The sequence below is a fragment of the Thamnophis sirtalis genome, unplaced genomic scaffold, assembly GCF_051295495.1.
Source record: "Thamnophis sirtalis isolate CommonGarterSnake01/CBP01778 unplaced genomic scaffold, rThaSir2_p1.2 scaffold_5, whole genome shotgun sequence".
Taxonomy (NCBI): domain Eukaryota; kingdom Metazoa; phylum Chordata; class Lepidosauria; order Squamata; family Natricidae; genus Thamnophis; species Thamnophis sirtalis.
In genome coordinates, this window is record NW_028261385.1 from 92171077 (window position 1) to 92178890 (window position 7814).

At 38.3% G+C, this 7814-nt stretch overlaps 1 long non-coding RNA gene across 1 annotated transcript; it reads left to right on the forward strand.

Annotated features, from left to right (window-relative positions):
- The first annotated feature begins 1986 nt into the window (after nt 1–1986).
- On the forward strand, nt 1987–7197 carry LOC148045468 (uncharacterized). The gene is made up of 3 exons (XR_015696584.1): nt 1987–2256; nt 3168–3377; nt 6804–7197. It is a non-coding gene; the product is annotated as an uncharacterized LOC148045468 (long non-coding RNA).
- Nucleotides 7198–7814: the final 617 nt, after the last annotated feature.

The window sequence follows — 7814 nt, forward strand, 5'->3', positions numbered from 1 at the left end:
TCAGAGGAACAGAGTACAAGTTTAAAAGTAGAAGAAGCTCATTATTAAATTCAAAGAAAAAAATTGATGTAATTGAATGACATAAACATAGTCATAACAATGCTATAAGAATTTTTTTGTTTTATTTTGCTTTCTATAAGTATTCTGTGACATTGTTAACCATAACTTTAAATTATAAATATATTATTTTCCTTTTTTCCTGTAATACATCATTAATACAAATATTAAAAATGATATTTACATTTTTATTGCCTATTTTCTGAAACATAGTTCTCCAATTTTGCAGGGTACTTTTTAAAGAAAAATGAATAAAAATAAAATCTCAAAGTTCAGATAAATCAAGACAGAGCTTCCCAGATCTTTTATTTATTTCATAAATCTCTCTTTCTCTCTCATTTTATATAGAGAGCTGGCCTCCCAGCCAGCCATGTTGGCTGGGAAATTCTAGGAGTTGACATTAACAAGTCTTAAACTTGCCACGTTTGGTCACCCCTGTTCTAGAGAATCAAATGTGTGCATTAAACATTGCCAGTACATAAGACATCCAATTCCCCCCCCCCCCAATTTCCTAAAATCCTATCCCACAATTGACTCTGGTCACATCTCCTTTAGGACAGTAGCCCTTCCCAGAAAGGCTGGTATGATTCTCAAGCCAACTTCTAAACACCTTCAAGGTCAGCTAGTATTCTTGAGGCTTCAACATGTAGGACGTCAACTTAATCAGAAATATCTTAGTGATCCATATCAGATCTTAAGTCCAGAAACACCTACAATTTTGAAACCAAGACTTTGATAAACCTGGGTGGGATGAAGATGACTGAATGTAGTGATAAGTATGATTCTGAATGATTGTTGGAAGAAGAAATGGAGAACAAAACTCATTCTGTAATAAGTCCAATGGTAAGATTCCATTTTTTTTACTACTGGTTCTCTGGGAGTGGCTTGATGGGCATGGCAGAGGAAGGATACTGTCAGCCTCTGCTTTGCTGCTGCTTCGGCTGCCATTGAAACGGGGGATGGGGGCATGGTATTTAGGAGGGGAATACTAATTGTGCTGGAGGAGGATCCTGGAGTTTGCTGCCTCTCTTGCTGCGCATGCGGAGGAGGTTTCCCGCCAAGGCCAACGGCACCGACATTCCATCTGGGTGATGCCTTTCGAAGTTATCTCACACCTGACACTTGGGAGAATTATGATTGGACTGTAACTGGGATGCCAAGGGGAGGGGAATGGGTTATTCTATATATCATTTGCTTTCGCGCCTAAATAATCAGTTTTTCGCTTTGCTACGCTTTTAATCATTTATAATTAGTAAAAGTACACTTGATTTCTATCAATGGAGTCTCATGGTTTTCTTTCCTAATTATTCAATGGAGGAGTGCTGACAGATACTGTAAAATCTCCCTTCCCTCCCCACTCCAGGGGAAGGATACTGGGAAATCCCCATTTCCTCCCAATCAGCTGGAACTCAGGAGGCAGACAATAGATGGGGGTGGGGCCAGTCAGAGGTGGTATTTACCAGTTCTCCAAACTACTCAAAATTTCTGCTACTGGTTCTCCAGAACTGGTCAGAACCTACTGAATACCACTTCTGAATAGGTCCCCATTGGCTAACTGCTGAAATATTGAGGAAAAGCACTTCACATTCTAACATCTAATACACTTAAACAGGCTGTATTGTTGAAATCCATTTGCAGTCATCTTACTAAAATGTCTTTGATTCCAGGTCAGAGGATAGCATTCATCTGGGCTGTTAATTGATTATGCAATTGTTCATATTTTATGCCTGTGTTCCATGACACCCTAACATTTATTCTTGGCCCTTCATTCTAATGCTGAACACTCTGAACATAGTTACAGCTGCTATCTTTGCTCACTGATGTTTTATTTTCCCATTTGTGTAATGAAGGGAATAGGTTAGTGTGACAGGCCAGTTCATTCAGTAAAGTAAGGATCACCATTGGTTACAGACAGTATTTATTCCAATTACATGCTGACTTTTTCTCTTCTTTAAGAACTCAGGCCATGACTGAGCTTGGGGAACAAACATCAGCCACAGCTTCAACAAAGGATATAGTCTTCCCCCCAGTGGAGAAGAATCTACCAAATTCTATTGGAATACTTGGAATACTGCATCCAGTTTTGGTTGCCATGATGTAAAAAAGATGTTGAAACTCTAAAAGGAATGCAGAGATGAAAAACAATTATGATTAGGGGACTGGAGGCTAAAACATATGAAGAACGGTTACAGGAACTGGGTATGTCTAGTTTAATGAAAGAAAGACTAGAGTGATATGCTAGCAGTGTTCCAATATCTCAGGGGTTGTCACATGGAAGGGGGAATCAAGCTATTCTCCAAAGCATCTGAGGGTAGGACAAGAAGCAATGGGTGAGGAGAAATTTCCTGACAGTTAGAACAATTAATCAATGGAACAATTTGCCTCCAGAAGTTGTGAATGCTCCAACACTGGGCATTTTTAAGAAGTTGTTGGATATCCATTTGTCTGAAGTGGTGTAGGGTTTCCCGCCTAAGCAGAGGGTTGTACTTGAAGACCTTCAAGGTCCCTTTCAACTCTGTTATTCTATTCTATAGTGTAAGTCAAAACAACTGAATAAAAAACCTGACAAATTATGTAGTAGCTACATTTGTGGTGGATTTTCTTTCAATGTGAAAGAATACATGTAGCTGCAGAAAATGAAGGTTATTTCAGTTTCTTTCCCAGTCTTCCGTTGGTAGAGTTTCACATATTCATTCATTATTGTCTACACATTCATTCAATACTATCTGCTATTGTTTGAATTAATCTACATATTTTTTTAAAAAGATCAGAATTACGAGTTGGATTTAAATACTATTTACAAATCTTTTCTTAAATATAAGTACATTATCTATAAATAGATACACTTGTGTGAAGTAGATTTTATATGTTTTTTTGTAGATGAGATGATATCACATAATATAAAGACCTGCAATTTAACTGCCCCAATTTGAATTTTTTCTAGAAAGTATAGATCATGATGGTTCTCTTCCATATGTTAACCAAATCCCAAGTATTGTTAGATACAGAACTACAAGACTAAAAACAAATTAGATGCAGCATCTCTACCATCCAAGAACTGCTTATTTTCCAGAAACTATGGCATAATGTATTCCTAATTTTTTTTTCAGAGAAAGCATGGGATGTCCTTTTATTTTAGGAATGTGCTAAGATTCAGCATGTTCTGATTTGCTCAGCCACTTCAGAATCCCAAAACATGACCCTTTGAAGCAGACAAACAAGGGATGAAAAGAACAAATGAAATCCAGCTAGAAGAAACATTTTTGTATGAAGCAGTGGCAAGAAAATTGTATAATCCAAAAGCCTTATTAGAGAATACCGTAAGTAGATTCTCCTCTGTAAAGTTTTCTCTAAATATACAATATTTTTATATTCTCTAATCAATGAAGCATTGGATTTTATATTACATATTCTCTGACCAATCAAATATCAAATGTGTCATAACTATATAGCCATAGAAGAATCTTTGATTTCTTTACCTGACAAGTTGTCTAGAAAAATTACTTCATATATTTAATAGGCTTTTAGCATCTTCAAGGATAGCAATCTTCAGTTTTAGCTGCATATTTGGGTCCTAATGTATTTTGAATTACCAACCATTTGTAGAAATGAAAAATAATTAATGCAGTCTGAACAAATTTAATTGATTGAGTCTCAGATTGTATCTAAGAGTTTTTAAGCATTTACTGTACATGAAACGAGCACTTTGGGTTCACATGAAGAGAAAGAAACCAATCAATGAGGTGTTATTATTTGAAATGCTAATCATAGTGGTTGAGTGGGACTCAGGTTTGTTCTTCAGTAGCTTATATTGGAGATGCAATACTGTCCAAATATTGTGTGATCAATACTGGGAGGGTATTCATCAGGCTCAGTAGTTAGAATTCAGTACTGCAGGCAAACTCTGCCCACAACCTGGAGTTAGGTCCTGATGGGAGCTCAAGGCCTTCCATCCTTCTGAGATTGGAAAAATGAGGACCCAGATTGTTCGGGGCAATTCGCTAACATTGTTTAACTGCCCACTATGGGGCAGTATATAAATCTAAGTCAGTGGTGAAATTCAATTTATTTTACTACCGTTTCAGTGGGCTTGGTGGGGGTGATGTGGCTTGGTGGGCATGGTTTGGTGGGAAAGGATAGTGCAAAATCTCCATTCTCTTCTGATCAGCTGGGACTTGGGAGGCACAGAATAGATGGGGACAGGGCCAGTCAGAGGTGGTATTTATCGGTTCTCCAAACTACTCAAAATTTCCACTTCTGGTTCTCCAGAACTATCAGAACTTGCTGAATTTCACCCCTGGTCTAAGTGTTATTGTTATTCAGTCTGTAAGATATGCCCAAAGCATTTTCCAAACTCCAGTGCTGCATTAAGATGCTAGTTTTGCTCAGAAAGTAGGTAGACAAAGGTACCAAAGAAAACCAGGCTGCCAGAGAACAGAGTGGCTGGACACCATCAAAGCTGACACCAAACAGAACATAGAAAAACTCAAAAGAATTAGTGCAAGATTGGAGAATGTGGAGAGACCTGGCCCATAGAATCATCAGACAAGACTGAATGGAATAGGGGCTGCAAGATTTCATATTTGCATCCTTGAAATGAAAGCAACACTACAAAGACTTATATATCTAGTATATCTACTAGATTCCAATTCCCCCAAAGCCTAAATTGCAATACTATTAACGTTTACCCAGGATGATATTTCATTGAATCAAAAAATGTTTCAGATTGTACCATAAGAAATGTATTGCATCTTAAAACTTTCAGGATCAAGTGTCCATTTCCTTAGATCAGAGATGTGCAGATAGGGGAGGCAGGGGAGGCAGAGCCTCACCACTGTCATCATGAAAAGAAAAAAAATGTAAAAGGAAAAAGACTGAGCTAATTGCTGCCAGAGTCACCGTGGATGACTCTGCTTAGTGCTTAACTGTTTAAAAAAGCCTCTAAAAAGTTCCCTCTACAGGAGGAGGCAGGAGAATGATGTGCCTCATCTAGTCTGGTGTTTTATGATCACTTGAGCAAAGTTAAGCAAGGGTTAAAAGCCGAAAAATTCTTGACGTAGATGAGGCACATGGTTCTTCTGCCTCCTCCTCTTTAGAGGCTTTTTTAAACAGTTAACCACTAAGCAGAGTCATCCATGGTGACTCTGGCAGCAACTAGCTCAGCCTGATCTCAGCTCTTGCCTTTTTCTTTTTAATTTTTTTTCTTTTCATGATGGCAGGCAAAAGCAGAGTTGAAATCCTCTCTGAAACAGCTGGAAAAGGTACGTGTGTGGGTCGGAGGGAGGGGAAGGAATTCAAACTTCATCCTCAAGTGTAGATCCCTCCCCAAGTGTAGTTTGATTGCATGCAGAGCTATGTTGCCTTTTCATACACACACACACACACCTGGATAAAAGTATATAAGCCCAGCTTCACTGATTACAAGTTTGAAAAGGCAAAGTGGCTCCACCTGCAATCAAAGGCTCGGATTGGAAGGCAGTAGGGGAATTGGGGGTGGGGCGGTATGGCAGAGGAGCTGCTTTCAAGCCATTGGAAAATATATCCAATCCAACTTCTGTGTTTGTGTTTGTTTGAGAGTGAGTGAGTGAAAGAGGGATCCAACTTCTCTGTGTGCATGTGTCTGTTTGAGAGAGGGGGGGAGGGAGAGTGGGAGGAAGGAGGTGGTGGGAGAAGAAAAAGAATGAAGGAAAACTTTTTCGCAAGGAGAAAAACAAATGCTGTCGCTTTAAATCGGAACTGAGCATGCCTGGCTGTGGAATTCTGGGAGTTGAAGTCCACAAGTCTAAAAAAAATTGAAACCCCTGTGTCTATGCCTCACCAGCCATAAACCTCACCGCACGTCACTGCCTTAGATAAAACATAAATGGCATATTTCATATATAATAATGGGATACTTTCATATTAATATAAAATGTCTTCTTTAAGCATCAACCACCCCCCAATCAACCAGGGAATTTTGCCTCATGTTTGCTGATTAATAGATTTATTCATCAATGTTCATTATGCTCAAGTGTGAAACCTACTTTGAAATAACTGAGGCATTAATATTCATTTCCTGAAAGTGTTTCCATTTAAGAATCACTTCTGGAAAGTACTTCTAGGTCCTTAAGGAAATTTCCATATTTACAGAATATGGACTCAAATTGTCCTATGCAAGGAAACTATAATCATTTGCAGTTTTTCTTTTTTAAAGTAAAGTATGAGCTGTCCTGTTTCTGGGAGTTGTTACTTTCAAGTGGTGGAGGTTAAAATTTTGCAAAGGGAAAATGAATCCTTGAAGAGTGACATTTCAGAAGCATATTTTATAGGAGATCATTAGAAGTTTGGTGCAGTAACAAGAAATATGATATAACATGTCTGATTGGAGTGCTCCTTTCTAGAATACAGGTAGTCCTCGCCTTACAACAGTTCATTTAGTGACCGTTCAAAGTTACGATGACACTGAGAAAAGTGACGTATGAATATTTTTCACATTTACAATCTTTGCAGCATCCCCATGATCACATAATCAAAATTCAGATGCTTGGCAACTGATTCATATTTATGAACGTTGCTATGTCCCAGGTTCATGCGATCCCCTTTTGCGACCTTGTGACAAGTGAAGTCAAGAGGGAAGCCAGATTCACTGAATCAACTGGTTAAGGCATTTTGGATAAAAATATGGTGGGTCATGCAAAATGTTTTTAAAAGAAGGATAAAGTTTATTCCTCAGTTATTTTTACTAGGTATATGTACTGACTTTACAGTGGTAGAGACTAATTTGATTCTGCACCTGATAACTGCAGCAAGACTGTTGGTGGCGCAATATTGGAAGAAGGAAGACCTGCCTACAATCCAAGAATGGACATTGAAAGTAACAAACTTAGCCGAGATGGCGAAAATATCGGCATATCTCAAAGATCATTCAAATGAGATATATAAACGAGACTGGAAAAAATGGATTGACTATATACAAAATAAATACGGGACTAAGAAATTCCAGTTAGCCTATGCTTAAGATCAGAAATGATTTAAACTGTTAAAAGTCAGTTCAGTAAGAAGAAGCTAAGGTCAATGTAGAATGTCATTAATTTCTTTATTTCTTTTTTCTCAATAGATTTTAGACTGTGTTAGTTAAAAATCCATACTGTGTACGGGTTCTGGGAAGTCGGGGGGGGGAAGGAGGAGGGGGGTGGGGGGGTGGAGGGAGGGAGGGGCACACACAACAAAAAAAATGTACTTCAATGTCTTAATGATTGACAAATGATGACATATTTGTGTTTTTTTTTAAAGAAAAATAAAAAAGTTCTGTTATAAAAAAAAAGAGGGAAGCCAGATTCACTGAATCAACTGATATTGATACAGATATCAACTGCAGTGATTCACTTAGCAACCAAGGCAAGAAAGGTTGTAAAATGGGGCAAAACTCACTTCACAAATGTCTCATTTAACAACAGAAATTTTGGATAAATTGAGGACTACCTGTACTTCAGAGGTGTCAAACTCACGATGACAGGTTGTCATCACATGACATATCACAACTTATCTGCCCTTCGCTAAACCGGGAGTGGGTGTGGCCAGCGAGTGACACATCCGGCCGACGGGCCATGCATTTGACACCCTGCTGTACTGTATTTTGCACTTTTTCATTTTTCCCAATGTCATGCTAAATGCTTTCGGTCTTCATAAGATGGTTCTGTGTGTCCTTTTATTTTCTTTCTTCATGATTGTCTTGTACTGCAGGGATCTCCATCATCTATGTTGATGATGCAGGGATC